This window comes from Hippichthys cyanospilos, chromosome 2, assembly GCF_059441005.1.
Source record: "Hippichthys cyanospilos isolate Australia breed blue-spotted pipefish chromosome 2, RoL_Hcya_1.0, whole genome shotgun sequence".
Lineage (NCBI taxonomy): Eukaryota > Metazoa > Chordata > Actinopteri > Syngnathiformes > Syngnathidae > Hippichthys > Hippichthys cyanospilos.
In genome coordinates this window covers 21,009,310-21,028,989 of record NC_142370.1, presented here as the reverse complement: position 1 = coordinate 21,028,989, position 19,680 = coordinate 21,009,310, and the positions used below count along the sequence as shown (strand labels likewise).

General features: G+C 40.5%; 1 protein-coding gene across 7 annotated transcripts in view; it reads left to right on the top strand.

The window, feature by feature from the left end:
- Positions 1-19,680, top strand: part of LOC148427824 (beta-1,3-galactosyltransferase 1-like) — a 63,736-nt gene that overhangs the window by 31,101 nt on the left and 12,955 nt on the right. For 6 of the 7 annotated variants that reach the window (XM_088437727.1, XM_088437700.1, XM_088437681.1 and 3 more), the window contains one exon: positions 5,856-5,971. The gene's annotated coding sequence lies outside the window, so the exon portion shown is untranslated. Of the gene's footprint in view, positions 1-5,855; positions 5,972-16,530; positions 16,712-19,680 lie in introns of all 7 variants that reach the window. The other variant, XM_088437718.1, reaches the window with a different exon arrangement.

The following is a 19,680-nucleotide window of genomic DNA, read 5'->3' as shown; positions in this document are numbered from 1 at the left end:
AGGAATTAAAACTAAGCCATCCCAAGTTTTTTTTTGTTTTTTTTTTAAGGTAGCTGAACTGCCATCTTGTTTTAAGCCACACAGGTATTTTCTATTTATTCATCTCCCTCGTGGTGCAACACATTCTGCACTCTGACAACTGCCAGTCCATACAACTAATTACAAATGACAAAACAACATCTTTTTTTCTTATATGCTTTTGTTCACACGTGCGTTGCTTATACATACTTAACGGTGAAAGAACTGGAACTTACAAGTCTCTTTGAAATGGTGGGGTAATTGTTAAGTGATGCCTATGCCAGTCAACCACGGAATGAAATAAACACATCAACTCCAGTATGATGCAATTTCACGATATTAGCTTAAGTAATGTAAAGCTATGTCTTTCCAAGTTTTAAGGGACATTTGGAGGTCACTTACTGATGGGAGCTGTCTCTGACTGCTACAGGGCAATTGAGCAGTACATGCTAGAGGTTAGCCTTGGACCTATTTGCATAGATAGCGCCATTCTCAATTCATCAAGGGCATTTTAAAGGGTGATTCATCATGACCAGTGGCAAAATTCCTTTTCTCTATGAATCTATTCAGCGGCAAACGCACATACCTTCCCTCATTATGTTATTGAATAGAGTGGTTAGCCAGAATAATCTGCAAACTCTGCACTGAAAGTGTTACGATCCATTTTATCTAAGTTGTGAGTGAACAGCAGTGATGTGTTGGCCTTGCTTTATCTCATGGCCATGATTCATTTAGAGCTCTTGGAAAGTCCTTCCACAGTCAAGAAGAAGCGTCTGTTTCCTCACGAAAATAGGCTGTGCGTCGATATTTGCAGATGAATCATGGCCAAATTGAAGTGAACCATTAAGAGCATAAACCTTAGCAAGTGGCCCCAGTGGGACATTCTTTGTAGTGCAGTGGGAGGTGAAGTGCTGATGAGTGCAGAATGCTGTGTGCCTGTGGCCAGTTTAGATCCCACTTTTGGTTTCAAGGCATAGAACAGAATGGTGTTAATCGAAAAAAGAACTTGTTTCAAAAGAAAGAGACTACCTATTGCACATTCTATATATAATGTGTAGGTATGAAAAAAATAACCAGTTAAATGAAGCTGCTTGGTGTTTCAAATGGCAGCCACCAGGATGGTCCGGATTCAACCAAAATTGCCAGAAGAACACTGAGGAGAGTCAATGCTCTTCTGAGCCGTTGAGAAAGTGCCCGTTGATTTATGACGCACCTCAAGGCATCTAAGTGCTCTGTAGAATGAAATGGTGATAAATTCAAGCGCAGAATTATTTGTCTCGAGTCGACTCCTGAATCACTGCCGTCTTCCTCTAAGAATTTATCTGACACATTCCGGCAGCTCATCTCTAGTCACATTGTGATCAACATGACTGCAGATCACACGGCGATCAGCAGGCAGCAAATGCAAATGAGGGCTTTATCAAACTGAGTTGATATTGGGTGACATTCCTGCGTCAGCAAAACTGCCACCAAGGATGACGACTGCACTGGACGGCCACTGAATCAATGAATAGACATCAATAGCCGCAATGCCTTTCGCTGTTTGAAGCAAGTCCAACGGGATGCGATTCTTGTATTCAACGTCTTTGGTGAATTGTCCTTTTGCAGTTCTGGTTCATGATCTGAAGTAGTGGTATGCCCTAGGGCAGGGGTAGTCAACCTCGTTCCGAGAGGCCTTGGAAGATAAATTCAAAGAAATATGCCTTAAAGTGTGGAAAATGCACTTTATAAATATAAGTATGTCATATTTCGACATGGCAAAGAGAGGTTATGAAAGGTGAGGAGGATGTAGACCCAAATAGCAAGGAGTCAGGCGAGCGGAGTATGCTCGAAATGTAATTCAATTAAGGCGAAAATCAAGCAGGAAAAATGACATTGACCGTAACAACAAAATCCTGAAATAAAGGCTGAAGAAAATAAAGACTTAGATGACTCAGTGGGGTAGGCGGGGACAAAAACAAACAAACAAATAACAAAACAAAAATATGACTCACTAAAGTAACAGCAACAAACCATCAACATAACCATACCAACAATGACCCAACAAGAACTGAAAGGAAACAGGAAACTAAATACCCATAAGGTATTAACACCTGGACAAGACACAATTGGGATGCAGAGCTGATTGTCAAATTGACAAGACTCCGACACAAGGGACACGAAAAACATGAACTTTGAACAACACAAACGCAAACCCAAAACATAAGAGGAAAAGGAAAAGCCGACAAACCCCAAGACATGAAATGAACAAAAAACATAGAAACCTCCCCAAAGCATAACAAATAATGGCAAATAACAATAAAACAATAACATTATTTGAAGTATTTTGAGTGACAGTGACTACTCTTACCATTACTCTTATGACTCCTTCTTCCAGACTGACACTGAGCAGCAGTGTCCGCGCTGACCTTGCTGCGACATAAAAATTTGCACGAGGAAATCTGGCGAATTTTAACATAGCACAGAAAGACATCTCCACAGGATTATGTTCTTGTGCCAAAGCACACTAGGGTGCATCGGCAATGGGCCACTGTTTCTCTGTCTCTTCTACCCCATAGGAACTCCTTATCATCACACGCTTTATAACTTTGAGACAGTGCCGCCATTCCTCGCACCCAACTCCCTTCTTATTCCTCCCCACCAATCACACCCACAGCATAATAAGTGTCTGTAGCAGTCACACCATGGCACTCTGTGACCTGCTCTATCATCAGCAACCTAACCCCCACTTCTGTGTCAGAGCAAGACCAATTTACTTTAGCAGCTTGCCTCCACGCTGTCTTTCTCTGATATAATGCTGCCGTTTGCTGTTTTGTTTTTCTCTGACCCTTTGTTCGCCGATGAAGGGCACCCTGGGAGAATTATACATGTCAGGTCATAACCTCCTGCCATTACACACTATTTGTCATGAAAGATGGTGTTTTGTGGGAGCAAATCAAATGAAAAAGAGTGATTATCAGGGTGTTGCATTGTCAGATCACTTGGGATCAGCTGCATGTCTTCAAACGAAATGTCGATGCTCTCGCTAGCCAAGGAGGGTTTGTCTTTCAAGGGACACCTGAAAATGCGCAGTGCAGTGGGGGCTCGCTCCCCATGCGAGGGCGGCTGTAATTGAAGTGGAAATGACAAAAGGGACTCTGGAGTCCAGGCTGCCATACAGGGCTGAGGAACCACAGAGAGGAGGCAGCCACCCTCTCCTGGGGTAGTGGTGCGGGCAGGCCTGAATTTTCTCACCTTGACGTACAATTAGACTGGAAGCATGAAGGAAACTAGCTCAATATATCGACAAAGGTGAACTTCAATCCTCATATTTTTAGAATTTCAATGAGAGATGTTTGGCTACCAAGTGTGTTCTCTTGCAAACACATCTCTCTCTCTTTCTCTCTCTCTCTTTTTTTTTTTAAATAAACCAATGAACATTTCAATTCATAAATTAGCATCTTGGTAATGTGTTAGCCACACTTTGCTCAAGGCTAAGAAAAAGGAAAAAGGCTGTCTGATCGTTTCTTGAACATGAATTCATCAGTTCGCAAATTGTCATCAAATAGTTAAGATTTTCACGTGAGGCCAGGGTCATGAATCACTTTTGGTCTTGGCCATTAGAGATAATCTAGACAGGATACAAAAAAAACCCAACAGTCAGCAGTGACTTGAAAATACCCATTGCATGTCAAACTTAAGTGTCTACACTGAACCCATGTTTTCTTCCATAAGTTTGCAAGGATTGTACTACATTGCAGTACTTTATTATACCTCTTTAAAAAAAATAATTTAGTTGCAAATGTATTTAAAAATCTCAATTAAAAAGCAAATTTTCAAGTCACAGTAAAAATGACTCCACAGATTCTTATTGTTCTCAATCAATTATGGCAGTTAAAAATGAGCATTATTGTACATACTGTACTTTATTGTAGGCTTTATTGACTTCCTCTTCCTCCTCTAGTTAGCGTTGACATCTCTCCACTGGCTGCACTAAGGACTACATCAATTTTGCTTTTAAGGGTCACAGATGAGCTAGAGCCCATCCCAACTAACATTTTTATCTTTCTGGTAAAGTTATCAGCAGTTCCCTGGTGAGGAACCAGACAATGTGCATGTCTCTTGCCCAACCATGATTACAACACAAGAACTTACAGACTTATTGCGCATAGGTGCTTTTAACAACGGAAATCATTTCCAAGATGATAGAAATATTTACCCTTGGAAATCAAGAGACACACAAGATTGCATTTTGTAGGTGGTCCAGAGACTCTGAAAGTGGGGTCAAGAGTGCAGTCATCATTCAAACCGAAGCAGAAAGTTCCTTCTTCTGCTCCAAAGTGTTGACGTTCCTCCTACAGTATGTGAGTAAGGAGGCTATGGTGACAACTGTGCTGGGAACTTGGGGGCCTGCCTGCCTACCCACTAAACAACAAAGCTTTGTTCCATCAAAGACATTTAAGCCCCGTCTAGACCGACGGTTTCTATCCTGCTCTACTCTGCCCTGTGCTACTCTTCTCTGCTCTACAACAAAGAGCATTGTGTCTCCACTCAACTGCACCTATACCAGGGAGCCATGCCTCACCATGCCAGTGAATTACTGTCAACGGCAATGGTAACAAGCACGCAATGTACTGTACATATACATAACAAAAACAACGGATAGTGTGGAATATTCTTCTTCCAGGTGCTTTCCTTATGGTACTTTTGGAATATTGCATCAACCAGAAGACAATATTGTCATGGCGGGTCATAGTGAGTAGAGGTGAGGAATGGGGAGGGCCCAAAAATGCACGACCTGAGAGGAAGTAGCTCAAAGTTTTAATAATAAAACAAGGCAGGCACAACAAAATAACAAAAACTGGACGAAGTAGCAACCGAACTAGAAACTAAAATCAACTCACGGGGAACAGCAGGGTGACAACGTAGCAGCCAGGAAAATAAGCAATGACTCGACAACCACATGGAAGTAAACCGGAACGAATATATACACGCACTAACTAAGGAGACGCAAAAGAGTTGGATAACATGAGAGGCAAGGGAAACTGATTGGAGGACACGCGTGGGGGGGGGGGTCAGGTGGACGAGATCAAACTAACGAGAACACAGACAATAAAGGCAGACGCCAGTGGAACAGATCATGAACTTAAGAACAAGAACAAAACAACCCAAAAACAACCCAAAAAAACAACAAACCCCAACCAAACACGACGGATATAGGCTTCAGGTCTATCAAAGGAAGGTTGTAGAAGCACAAGCTTTGTCATTTCCCCTCTTCCTTTGACTTTTTCCTCTCTTTGTCATTCGTCTTTAACGGTGGCTGTTATCCTCGTCAAGTTTTCTGTGCCGCATATTTGAATCGTCTTGAACCAATCAATGGCTTCCAAAGTATTTACATCACGTTTTGTAACAGGGCTGCTTATTTTTGGAACCACAATGCAACAAGTAGCTACCGGAAAAAGCAAGTAGGGTCGGGTGTAGCCAGGTAGATTTCTCGGGTGGAGTAAATAACGTTGGTTGAGACAGGGTTTTAAAAGACTAGACAAGGCTCTCATGTCCATGTGACAACAGAGAGATTTTCTGCCGGTTGATATTTATTCATTTAAGCGAAACTCACAAATAATACATCATATTACTGAATGCATCAAGTACATTTAGGTCAGCTTTGTCGGGCCTAAAAAGTGACATATCTTTTTATATGTGTGCTAATGTGATTTATAATCAAGCCGTATGATCATTTCAAAACCTGACTTTGGATTTTTTTTAATCGTTTGCAGAAAAGATTCTGGTCAATGTTTCTCTGTGGCTGACTGTTATGCCAAATGACACAAATCCTCTCTTGTTTTTTTTCAATGCAGCTGCTTGACAGATTCAGGTGGTCGTACTGGTGTTTTGAGTCATCTTGTCAACTGTAAACAGTACAGCACCCATGAAGACTTTTGCAGATTCACTTTGATGTCACCGATATGTGAAGGTTAGTTCAAGCCCCAAATTAGCCACATTTTCAGACATCCTAATCTCTTAATGAGCCTGACACAATGTGGTTCACTACGAATATGCATTTCGACGTTGTTATTTCCTTGTATGTACTCTTTGGAGCAAATCCCTCCACTTATCAATTCAACCAATATGGATCATGTTCTCCTTGTGGTCTGACACTCGGTATTTCAATGACTCTTGACAAATTGCAAGAAACCCAGCTCCAAGTGACCCCAAATTGTGATACTTCATGTCTTCATTAATCAACATAATTCAAGGTACTTGTACATAGCCTACTGTGTATTATCAAGGGGAGCACCAGCTACTATTGCCCTAAACCTGTGAAGAGCGTTAGTGCCAATTACTAGGGATGGGACGAGATCATTGAACGCCACAAGATTTCTTGCACGCTCAAGCCACGAGATTAATTAACTTTTTTGTAGGCTTATGGAGCCAGGCTGTTGGATAGGTTTGTGTGCTACACTCCCGTACAGTAGGTGGCGGTATGCACCTAACCGTTGTTCGCAATCTGCCGCTAATTGAAAAGAAGAAAGCACTCAATGGAGTAGAGCACACAGAAAAATACACAATGGTCCAATTATTTTTAAATCATCTGCTAGGCAACGTTTTTAGTTTTCCAATCAAGGATAAGGAAGTAAACACATTGGCTGAAAAGACAAAGACAGTTAGTAAACTGTGCAAAAACAAACAAAAATAATGGTGTGTGCCTCGCGCTCGATATGAGGCCATTTTTAACAGTGGAAGAGAGTGAATTTCGTCCGCTAATTGACACCATTGACCGTGACATTCCGTCTAGTCACGTTACTCGATTAGTAATTCCAACACTTTAGAAGAAAACCAAAGCGGAGGTCATTGATGCCATGAAAGATGCAAGTGTCTTTGCCATCACGACTACTTTTGCGTGCTTTCAAAAGCGCACCTTTTCATCTCTGCGACATCAGTTGGCAGTCAACATGTCGCTTTTTGCATTAATGTTTTGTTGTTTAATGTTTGGCACTTAAACATGTTTTTTTATGTTCAACTATGAAAGAGTTCAGCTGCTCGAAACAACGTGTGAAAAGAAAGTGTGTTGTTTTGTTGAATTTCACTTATTCTGAGAGATCTCAGCCTAATAATTTGTTATTGCAGCAGCATATGGAAAAACTTTAGTTTATTGCAGCCTGTTCAATAAAAACATATTATTTTGAAATTGAAAAGTTTAAATTAGCAATAATGTTTTTATTTTAAATAATTTTGCAAAAATCTCTTCATATATCGTTCTCGTAGACTCAGTCTCAGAGATATCTTGTATCGTGGGATTTGTATCTCGTCTCATGCCTAATAATTAGCTTTTAGTGTAACTCGATCAAAAGGGTGAATGAATCAAGTTTCCAACCAGGAATTATGTTTGTCCATCTGAATTGCCCCTCTTTTCACGACTTACGCTTGTGAGTGAGTGTGTGTGTGTGTGCGTGTGTGTGCGCGTGTGTGTGTGCGTGTGTGGGTGCGTGTATAGAATACCAAAGCTACATTGGCAACCATTACTATGCAGTATACAACTGGCAAGCTATCGGGCTCCCCCTGTAGAAAAGCAACCTTTCTTCTCCCTTGATATTTAATAATGAAAAATAATTCTCTATATTAAAAAAAAAAGCAGTTGAAAAAAAAACGCAGCCTGCTTATTCTTTTTCTTTGCATTTGACCTTCAGCAAATTCTTGGAAAATTCTCGTGACTAGCATGATGACTTCTGAGAGATGAGAGTGGTTATTTTGTCTATGTATGATGGATAATAAGTGAAATGCGCAAGCTAATAAAAGCCACGTAAAAACAACGCAAGTCTTTTTAAAGCAAGTTGGTGTTCTCAAAATGTGGCCAATGAATGTGTAATATGCATTTTCTTTTCTTCCTCTCTGGCAGGGAGCCATTAATCTGATTAAATCTAATTGTCCATTTAGAGCACTCCAGCTTGATGGGTCTTGCTAATTGGTCCCACATTAACAACCACAATTAGTACTGAGGGCACAAGATAATGTGTTTCACTGCCCCCCACCCCCACCCACACAGACTCACCGTTAAAAAAAAGTATGTATGTATTCATTGGTTGCTAATATAATTTTTTCCCCACTGATTTGTTTACGTTGATGTGTCCGTAGAAGCTTCTAGTTGTGACCATGTGTGCTGGTATGAAAGTGGGTAGTTGCTACTAAATAAAATTACATTGCAACAGCACATCTTAAATTGTGTTACTTTGTTCTTATAGTTCGCGGGCGATTACCGTATTGTTTGATGATCCAGTAGATTGACTTTGAGAGTTCTACCTAGTTATGGACATATTCATGTGTAGTCGCAATGGGTAAAACTAATTACTGGTGAACATCTCTGCAGAAGGAGATTCCCTTCTGTGAAGGATGTGTGGAAAGCAAGTTGACTAAAAAGAAAAAAACGTTCAAGGAGATTCGAGGAATCCGTTCCAAACGCACGATGCAGCTGATGCACAGTGATGTCTGTGGTCACCTGCACACCAAATCTATAAGCGGTTTAAAATATTTTGTGACTTTCAATAACGACTACACAAGTTGCTACAAGCTAAACTTCATGAAGCCGAAAAATGAGGTGCTAAGCAAATTCAAGGAGTTTGAGAGAACATTCTCAAACGAGTCTGGTCCTGGCCTCACAAAGAGGAGGACAGGTAATGGTGGTGAGTGCACATCATTAACAACATTAGTTGAAGCAGCCATAAGCATGCTGTCACGTGCAAAGTTCCAGAAGTGATCTGGGCAGAGGTTGTAGCCACAGCAGCGTACATACAGAACAGGCTGCCCACAGCTCTTTTGAAGGAAGAGAAAAAAACTGACATGAGTCACGTGAAGGTAATTGGCTGCGTGGCCCAGACGAATCCCAGACGAAGAAAGAAGGAAACTGAACAAAAAGTGATGCTTTGTTCCCTCGTATATGCAAACAATGCCAAAAGATATCGCCTGTACGATGAAGAAAAAAGGAGGATTCGAATCCGCCGTGATGTCATCTTTGATGACTCAAACTTCGACTGGAAGCAGGAAGTGAAAGTACCCTGCTCTGAGAACGAGAACCATAAAAAGAGATGAGAGTGAAACATGACATGATGAGGACACATCTGAGAGCCCTGACAGAACAAGCAGCAGAAACAGAAAGTTCCAGAAAGATTTAGATACGATGTCTTTGCAGATATAATGACTATCCAGTCCCACTGAAAGAAGCATTGCTAAATGATCTCGGTGTGGAAGCTACGTCCACAGTGATCATGGAAGATAACCAAGGAGCCATCCTGTTAACCACTCCAGGACCAAACACTTAGTCGTTCGCTACCACTTCATCCGTGAATGTGTGCAGAATAGGCAAATCAAACTGCAATATTGTCCAACAAATGACATAAGAGCGGATATCGTTACCAAACCGCTACCTAGACAGACGGATGGATGGATGGATGGATGGATGGACAGATAATATCAGGACAAAAATTGTTGGATTATTGTTTGGTATTCTGTGGAAAGATGGATGGTTTGGCTGTCATTATCGAGCTGTTTTGTTTCTGTTCTACATTTCATATTCTTTCTTTGTTCAATTGTTGATTTGTCCAATTAACCTCAAAGGTTTAGAAAAAAAACAACCTGCAATTACACGAGTGTATTATTAAATGCTAACAACCAAGTTATAAACTATCAGTTGCAAAGAATTGGGAGTAACTTTGGCTGTAAACAAATATTCATCTAGTTATTTTTATTATTGGTGTTTTTCTTAACGGAATTTTAAATACTGTATGAAGAAATCCACCCATGTATGAATGCTTTTGGTCAACGCTTCTCAATTATTATTAAACATTTCACCCCCCCACTTCCCGCCAAGAAGTCTAAGTATACCAAAGATTGTACTCTTTTTACCATTAACAAAAGAAAAAAAGGAATACAAATAAACTGTCAACAAATGTCAACTTTTTAGCCTAAATGTTAACTTTTAAGCTGGTTCCTTGGGATGCTCTGACTTTCTGCTGTTTCATAAAATACTAAATAATAAACCATGTCCGCTACACACACGTAATTCTTTTGTTTTTTGTAAAATTTACAATTGCAATATACCCTTGCTGCAGATAATGCTGCAGCTGTGTCACTTTCTTCTCTTATCGCTCAGTTGTAGGCAGCCATGAATTAAATCCTTTGTGTATTGCAGTGGGAAGCGGATAATGTAGAAAAACAAGAAGAAAAAAAAAGACTAACGCACTATAAAAGCATAGAAAAACATACACAACTTCCATCATATGAATTATACAAATTAGTGGAATTATTTGGTTATATTTGCAAAAATAAAACAAAATTGAGCACACCACATCAGAAAATGTTTATCCATTTTTTCGTTTTACACAAAATGCAACAAAATGAGATTTGGTCACAAAATGGCATACTACAAGAGGATATTGTTCATAAACAATACTTGCTGGATGGAAACAAACTCAATACAATTCATTTGCAGAGGTGGGCAGTCCGTTAGTACTGACTGGTCTATCACCGACGGCCATTGTTGGCCCATCACAGACGGCCCGACATTTTGCAGAAAAACTGGAAGGGTTTTTCCTTCCTCTCCTCATTCAAGTTGGTATTTATTTTCCTGCTCATTCCGGCTCTGTTTAATGCAGAACAGCTTGGCTTTTACCTCATACATCCATAAGGAACTTTTGTACATTGGACTGCACAATTACAACCATTTTATCAGAGATATTGCTTTTTTGTTTTGCGCTTTTGATTTTCATTTCATTGGTTCTTATGCTGCCACTTGACCGGTTTGCCATTGTAAATGAGAAAAGAATCTGAATTGAGATACCTGGCTAAATCATGACAGTTTCAATGAAAATATATCATTCTAAAACAAATTGTTATTATGACAGGCCTATAGGCAAAAGAAAAATATACCGTAATTCCCCAAATAGAATACATAATTTTTTTTCCCCAAAAAGTAAAGGCCAAAAGTATGGGTGTGTCCTATAAATGGTCACTTAAATATTAGATTTTTTTTTTGTTTTGTTTTTTTAATTTGACACCTTTCGAGAAAAATCAATCTGTCAACCACAAAGCGGAGTTTTGATGCACAGATGTGCATTTTTATATCGGCCGTATTCCCAGTTACAATGATTATCGCAAAGGAAAGGGCTAGAGCGTGGTCTGTTAGCAAAGACTGCCTGTTGCAGCTAACAGTTGCTCGTGTTAGCTGAGGTTGTTTCAGCATTATTGTCAATAAAAGAAGCGAGCAGACTGAGCCACTGTCCGAGTCCATCCTTGTTCAAACACAGCAATAGTACTAAAACGGACTGGATCAATTAACGGTTATCTCTGCAGCTGATTTAATTAAGAGTAGCACACAGAGCTGTGTACACTGGTTAGAGAACATAGAAAGGTATTCCATTTGACCGTTTTTGGCATATACACACAATCATAAACTTGGTGAAACACGGATGCTGCGCATCCTCGTATTTTTGGTAAAATTAACTCGAGCTGCGTCGCGAAGAAAAAGAAAACCGCCTGCTTCGAGCGCATTCAGTTTTACTGGCAAGGGTTAAAATTATGGGCTTCAAATTCACCTCAGCACCACAAGTAATTAGAAGGTACAATAATCGGCATACTCATTTATTGACAGCGGCTCCAAAGTTTCACCTAGCGACGACTACACTATCCCAAAACCACGCAAGATAACTTAATGGATTACTCAGCATACCACGACCCACCTATTTTAGCCGAGCTTCATTGCTTTAATCAATGAGACTATATTTGTAGAGCAACATAAATATCTTTCCTTGGCCAAAATGGTAATGACTGTTACATATGTGCATCTGCATTTAGCTTCTAGACCTGTTGTTTGCACCTGTTTCTTTTTCTGCACCTGGTGCACAATGTCATGCAACCTACCACTTTCAAGATTGACCAGTTGACTGCAATTGACGCATTGTCACTCCTGATCACTCCTGATATTCACCATCAAACGTTCCACTCCCAATCTTTGCGGCATCTGTATTTCTTTTCCCAATTAGATGTCATTACAATGAACACTTATGTAAATACCAATTAGCCTAACTTTTCCGTCTTAACGTGTACTGTATGCGAATTTCAATTAGATGTTCAGTGAGAGGCACTTCTTGCTGACTGTTTCCAAATAAAACCGTTTTGTAAGTGTTTATATAGTTGAGATAGAAATTATTTTGAGATCATTTTGTTATAAATATTTAGTGATGTGGTCTAAAGTAGGCCTATAGGGCAAAGGGCTGTATTTTCACATTGTCTTTAATGCCCTTGGGCTTACACACGTTTTATCTCCACATTTACACCTAGCCGGACTTCTGACATACCCATCGCATGTAATGTGGGAATGAGTGTGATAACAACATCCACGCATCTATTAGAATCCATTTAAAAAAAATTAAACACATTTTAAATATGAACCTTAAACTTTGATGGAGGGCGTGGTTTTTATTCTGTTTGTACAAGACCGGGCAAAAGTTTGAAAACACCTTCAAATTCAAACACATTTGCAAGGCATTCAAGCTATTACATTTTGCAAATGCATACTGTAAACTAAAGGTCTTGAATGTCACATTGTAGAAACAACAAAAAAAAAAAAGTGAATTTGAAGACGTTTCCAAACCTTTGACTGGTACTGTAAATCCATCCATTCATTCAACCCTTTTTAACCGCTTGTCCTCACTAGGGTCGGGGGCTTGCTGGTCCCTATCCCAGCCATCTTTGGGCAGCAGGCGGGGTACATCCAGAACCGGCCAGCTAATCGTAGGGCACACAGAGATGAATGGCTATTCACAAACACAGGGCAACTGCGAGTGTCCAATATACCTACTGTGCATGTTTTTGGGAATGCGGGAGGCAAACAGAGTACCTGGAAAACATGTAAACCCCCCACAGGTCGACGCTTCAATCAAACCCACGACCGCTGCTCGTGAGGTGGACGTGCTAACCAGTTGTCTACTGTAAATCCAATAAAAGGCATTTTAAGGAGGAAGTGCCTGCCGTTCAATTGATCAACAGTGCCCAATCTATCGCACCATTGCCCATGCAGATGACTGAATATACAACTCACAACTGTGCCATCAAAATGACTGTAGTTTGGTCTTAATTGGCATTTCGTGCATCGCACAAGTTTGAAAGAAGTGACTAGACTGTTTTCAATGAGGATGGGGCGGTTGAATTTTCTTCCATTGTTTGTTTTTGGGTCCTGCGCTCAAGCTTGACCTTCCAGAAGGGCTGCATGGTGACATCTTGGCAAAGCACGTAGTAGGGAAGCTGATGGGAAGTGGGAATTTAACGACCTTGAATATCAATTCAAATCATATATATATATATATATATATATATATATATATATATATATATATATATATATATATATATATATATATATATATAAAAACTTCATATATCTGAACCTTTTCTTTTACCACTTGCCTCTTGACCTGACATGCGCATCCCATTTTTTTTTCCTGTAAACAGTTCATGTGGGCCAAACGCGACTGATTTTACAAAGGATGTGAGATGGAGATTTGGGAACGACTGAGTCCTCTTAATGGCACTGTAACTCCCACGTCTTCTCACCATGGTGTCATGATTAGTAGGAGGAGATCTCCTCAGTTTTGCTACTGTCATTGAAGCACTCTAATATTTGTATGTGTTAGTGGAGAGGGGGGGGGGGGGGGGTATACAGTGACTTTTAAGGCTTTTAGGCACACATGCCTACAGTACAAATTGACTTGATTCCATCATTTTTGAACCAACCATGGCCCAATAATTTTTATGAATAGTGTTGTTGGAGGCCATTTCGCAGGTGGTCAAGTCCAGCTTGAAAAGGTCCAGCAGAAACAAATCCTGAGGTTTTTCACTGTGCTTATTTCTGGATAGTATGTGGCAAGTCTTCTATTACTCAGTAACGGTTTTGTCAGAAATTAAACTCTTGCGCACTTATCAGCATATTTGACTTGAAGGTCATACTCATTATGTTGGGGGGGGGTTGTTGCTTTTTTTTTTTTTTTAGTCACCATGCCCCATACCATTTAACCATATATGCATCTCAGCAAGGAAATCCTCATTTGGCCTCAAACTGTTTTGAGTTCAATTGCTGTTGCAGCATAGGAAGCATATCATTAGGTATGCGACATGCTCATATAATTTACATTTTCAGCCTTACAAATTCTTTGTCACCATAGCAACAGATGAGGATTTTTTTTTTTTACATGGCCAATCTACCTCTAACACATGATATATGACGTGTCTAACAAACATGCCTAACTGTACGTTATATCCATTTCCAATCCTGTTACTGCAGGGTGACTCCAGCTCAATCAAAAAGCATACTTTAAGGTGATTACTTCTCTCTCTAAATACTCCATGTTGTGTAGTTTGCTGGGGGATGAAATTAAAATAATTACTGAACCAAACTGAGTGTGACTAATAATGAAAGACATGATTCCAACCCCAGTATGATTCGGAATGGTAAACCCTGATATTGCTCTGATGTGTTGGCAGGATTTTGAATGATCCCATGGCTATGTTATTAGAGTGACATCATAAAAGAGGAGTAACGTAACGGAGGGTGAAAAGCACTGTCTGTGTGAGCTGCAATGCTACCCGTAGTTTTGTCACGCAATGCATAATGTGTTGCGTTGCACCGCTTGTAGTTACCTCTACGTGCTATGCTAATAAAGAGTTGACACTACGTCGTGGTCCAGAGTATCATTATCTTTAGTAGCAAAGAAGAGTGAAAGATAAAACATTGAGGAGCTTAAGAAAGGACACTAACAAAAATGTGTTGGTATCATGCCAATTGGGGTAAGCACAGAATGCCTCTTGTGAGTACTCACCTAAGTGAGTGTTAATAGTGAATCTCCAAATGTAGACCCACTTGATCGTTTCTGGTTTAAGGAAAGGCTATATCCAAACCTGAATCTTAGAGGGCGCGAAGGGTTGTATAAGTTATTTACCTGACTCGTACTGAGCAGCGTGGCCTCCGACCACACCACCTGCTGCCTGAAGATTGCGGCTTCACCTGTGAGTGCTAGTGGCAGCTGGGGGCAGCCAGTCCATGAAGGTTATCGCATCATCCATGCGCAAGAGTGTGTCCGATGTGCACTTGGTGACTGGAGAACCAGTGCACATAGAGCAAATGTGTGCCACTGTCTACTACGGAAATCCTGAATCAAAGGTCTTTCTTTCATTTTTCTCCATCACAAGAGATTTGAATCTTTTTTTTCCTCCCTCTGAACCATTGTATTGACGCTTACTCTCTGGCAGACTTATCAAAATTGTGGAATTTAAAAAGATAACAAGGACATAACTCATTGAAGCAAGGAAATGAACATATTCTTATACAAGAAAGGATAGTAAATTGTCCTTCAAATTAATAAACGGTACTAATGATGTTTAAGACTGACCGATCTACAGTTTCAATCCCAGGTGTTCAATGCAGATTCAAACGTATTGTTAAAAAAAAAAAAGTGGACCACAAAAGATGTATTTGGTTGTTAAAGTTCTGACTTGATGAGCAGACAGGCTCCACATCAGCCTATTTCCACAGGAAGTTAGGAGCAGTATTTGGACCCAGAAGCAGACAGGACATGGAACTGGACAAGTAGAAAGTCTTTATACACAAAAATCATTAAGGAGCAAACTTAAAACCAGTCATAACAGTTAATATAGGACCCTATGTGGCAAACGTGAATAAGATTACAATAAGTGACAAATACATGGCCAGCAACTGCTGTTAAAAACAGCTTTAAAAAAAATAGCAGAATTGTCATTACAAAGTCAATACATTGATTATTTTCTGATGTCTAGTGACGTCTAATGCTACAACATATATTCCTAGTTATCGCCTACACTACCCTTATACAGGTCCGCTTCAGCATCATGTGTGAGGGCATGCTTTGTTTTGGAATGTACCCTGGAGGTGCTGAGGTTGCCAGCTGCAGAAGCAGAAATTGCATTTGTGTTTGCATGCGAGCTGGTCTTTATTTATGAACGAGACAGGGCAGAGTCAGGCTGATTCGTCTGTTACATGCGCAGGATCAAAAGGGTAACTAGCAGGAGCCCTTTGCACAACAACTCCCTTTGGAAAGGTGGCGAGCACAGCATGAGGGTACTCACTTTACTTCCTGTTTTTAGCTCTGAATACCCAACATTGCAGTCTTCTGCATGGAGTAGACAAACGATGTGCCCGGGTATGTTTTCACCTGTGTTGTAGCTTACACAAGATCTAGTAATATTCCCACAAATGGGAACTATTCATTGCAGAAAATAAATTCCACAGTGCATAGTACATGTGATGCAAAGTAGCTTTGAACAACCTGTGTTGACGTTTTCATGCTTGCAGGTGTTTATGTGCGTATGTGTGTGTGTGTGTGCATGTGCGTGTGTGTGCCCCTGCATGCCAGCACCTGTATGAGCATATAAGCCAAAAAAAGAATGGAAGCTGCAAGTGCAATTACAGTGTGATTACTGTACTGTTGCCTGAGGTTTATGTTATCTGGACAGGCGGCGTTGTCACTGCCTAGCGACATAAGAGGATGTGTGTTCAGCCTGTTCATGTCAGGCCTGCCTGCCTGCACAAAGATGGTGTACCTGATAGCCGCTTAATCCCCGGAAGATAAACTGCAGTGCAGCCAGTGGGCATCAGCCCCCTGTACACACATTTGAATAAGTGTCAAATGCAAAGGTAAGGTTCAGACCCACCACAAGCCACAAGTACAGTTCAAAGTGTCCTTATCAAAAGCACCCAAACAGTGATGCCACTGATTTGGGTCAAGAATAAGTCATCAGATTCTATTGCCAGGTATTTGCAACTCAGATCTGCATCATGTAAGACGTTTTTATATGAGCAAACATATTGGAACAAGTGAACTTCAAATAGACTGAACCTAAGAGTTGCAAATACATCAAGCATCCGACCCAATTACCTCGTCCAACAGTTGCAGTCTTCTTTTAGGTTGCTCTTCCAGGGTTTTGCAGCAGCCTCTTTCACGTGTTCGTTTTTGTGAGGGTGACTACTTTCAGCTCTCTGCAATGCTAATATACTGTAGTGCAGTGGTCCCCAACCCCCGGTCGTGGATCAACTGGTACCGGGCCGCGTGGGCTGCACCCGAAATAATGTTTTGGAGATGATTTAGTTTAATGGAGTTCGCGTGACTGGACGCGAAGGCACGTCGGGCGACGCGATGGAAACGAATGGAGCGACCCAAATGGCCGCGCGCGGTCACGAGAAGCAAAATTTCGCCTTTTGCGTGAAGTAATTTTTTATTTACTTTTTCCGCGTTTCGAGTCGCCTCAGCTAATCAACTTCGGGAACATTCAATGGTTCACGCAGGTGGCAGGAATGATCATGGCGGCCGCTTTGCGGTCACCCGGAGTTATCCAACACGGCCAGCTGAGCTTTCAATACGAAACAGAGCCAAGCAAGAGCCCTCACCTGGCTTGTCGAAAGGCGGAAGCGAGAACTTGGGACAACCGGTGTGTGCAGCGTTTGCTTCACTTAAAAGCTGTTGAACCGTAGTTACTGTGCTAAGCTAACGATAGCGCAGCATTGTCTCCACAATATTTAGCACGGTCTCGGCCACTTGATTGCGACATTTAAAGTTGTATTTTTTGCAGGCGAGTATTGCCGCAAAGAATAAAGGTGCTGTTGGTGAAAATATTGGCTCTGCGAAAGTGAAAGTTCTCAGCAATGCTCTTCTTTCCGGATCTACCGTAAAGTGCACAGCAAGTTTGCTCCACTCGAGCGATTAAAAAAAAAAAAAGTGGACAAAAAGTAAAACAGCGACAGAAAGCCCCGTCCCGTCCATACGTTTGTGATGTGTTTTTTAAAGCAGCCAGCCCCCCGCCGGTCCGCAATATAAATCTGAGGCGTAGTGAGAAGGATGATGTGCTTTTTAGAGCAGCTAGCCCCCCCCCCCGGTCCGCAATATAAATCGGAGGCGTATATGTTAAAATAGTTTTGTTCACATTAAAATAGCCGGATGTGCTATACCAAGTTATGCATTGGAATCGTGAATTAGAGCTGCAACTTAAATTTGTGTTATATTTTGGATTCATCCAGTAATCAGATCTTGCTGTTATATTTCATTTCCTTATTAAAAAAAAAAAAAGAGACTATTTTAACCCTTGTGGCATTATGTTACAAATTATGGACATATTTCTTTGATTTTTGTTTTTTATATCATTATAGAATCAGTGGGGGATGAAAAACAATAGGGAGCTGACATTTCCATCAGATGATTAAAACATGTAAATTTTTCAAAATGCAACGATTCTATGTGATTGCATGAAAGTGTGAGATTTTGTATACAAAAATAGTCATTGTCCAAATTTTGGACCAATTAAAACCATTTTAATTAAAATTTTTTAGATGCATTTTAATAGGATCATTGCTTTGCTCCATTCCGTTGAGCGGCGGTCAAACTATATTAGCAAACAGAAAATTCTTTGTTGACTTGTGTTTCACCTCAGGACAGTGGGTGGCGGTAGAGACAGGCTACAAAGACGGACCATACCATTTTTCTTTTTTTTTTTTTTTGTGGGTGTTAATAAATTTAACCTACATGTGTGTGGATAGAACTGATGCCACTGAACAATTTGAGTGGTTGAAGGAAAAAAAATATTCATAAAAAATTATATTTAAATAGTCGGGCGGAGGGGCGGCCCCCGGATGATTCCAGGGAAAAGGATTTGTTTTTGCTACGTGAGGTGTAATTGTAAATAATTATTAGATGTTCGCATTCATCCGACTTGGACGTAACAAAACAAGCGGCAAATGTCACACGTCTTTGCTGGAAAGGGAGCAAGCAGGTTGGAATAGTTAAAAAGAAAAAGAAGCAGCAATAGCTGACAAGGCAAAGACAGCTCAATGAAGGGATGTGTATTTTGTTTCTGTCTTTTTCTCTGTCGCTCGGAGTGAGAGAGACGTTGCTGGCACTCCACAGAATGCCATTAGTAAAAACTCTACCTTCCCCTCTTTAATTTACTCCTTAACTATAACAGGTTGAAAATATTCTGGCTCCACGATGACAGAGGTACAGTACTTTAGTTTAGAAATGAATGGCCTCACAAAAAAATCTGATTTCACAAAAAGATCATAATTGAGCATTAAGCCTTACTGTGCAAACCTTAGTTGTTTTTTAGCAGAAATTTGCTGCCTCATTTTGGTTCTTCTCAACAAATTACACCACATCAGGATAATAATCGCCTCCACATCGGAGTGCAGGTCTTGTTCCATTGGCATTATCAAAATTCTAGCGACGACTTGGGACACTGTCTCTACCTATCCTGATGCAGCACTGAGCTTGATTATAGTGTAACCAATGTCAGCCAGTCGGACAGTAAAATGTATTTGCCGCATGTATCACCTTGTCATTTCCAATTTATGAAGGTGCTCAGTATTCAAAGTGCAGGTCCACACCACGAGGGGAGATGGCTGAAGGTGTTTGCTTGTGCAGAATCTGTCATTTCTCATCTTTGCACACTATTCTCAGCTTATTAATGGAGCACCAGATGGATAGGAATCTTTTAGCTAATAACACAACGAAGTTTAGTTTAAACTTTCAGTTTATATTCTGGTGCCCTATGAGGAGACTATGGCTATACTTGTGAGCAAAACTTTCTGTAAACGCTACTTTGGCTGCAGACAGATTT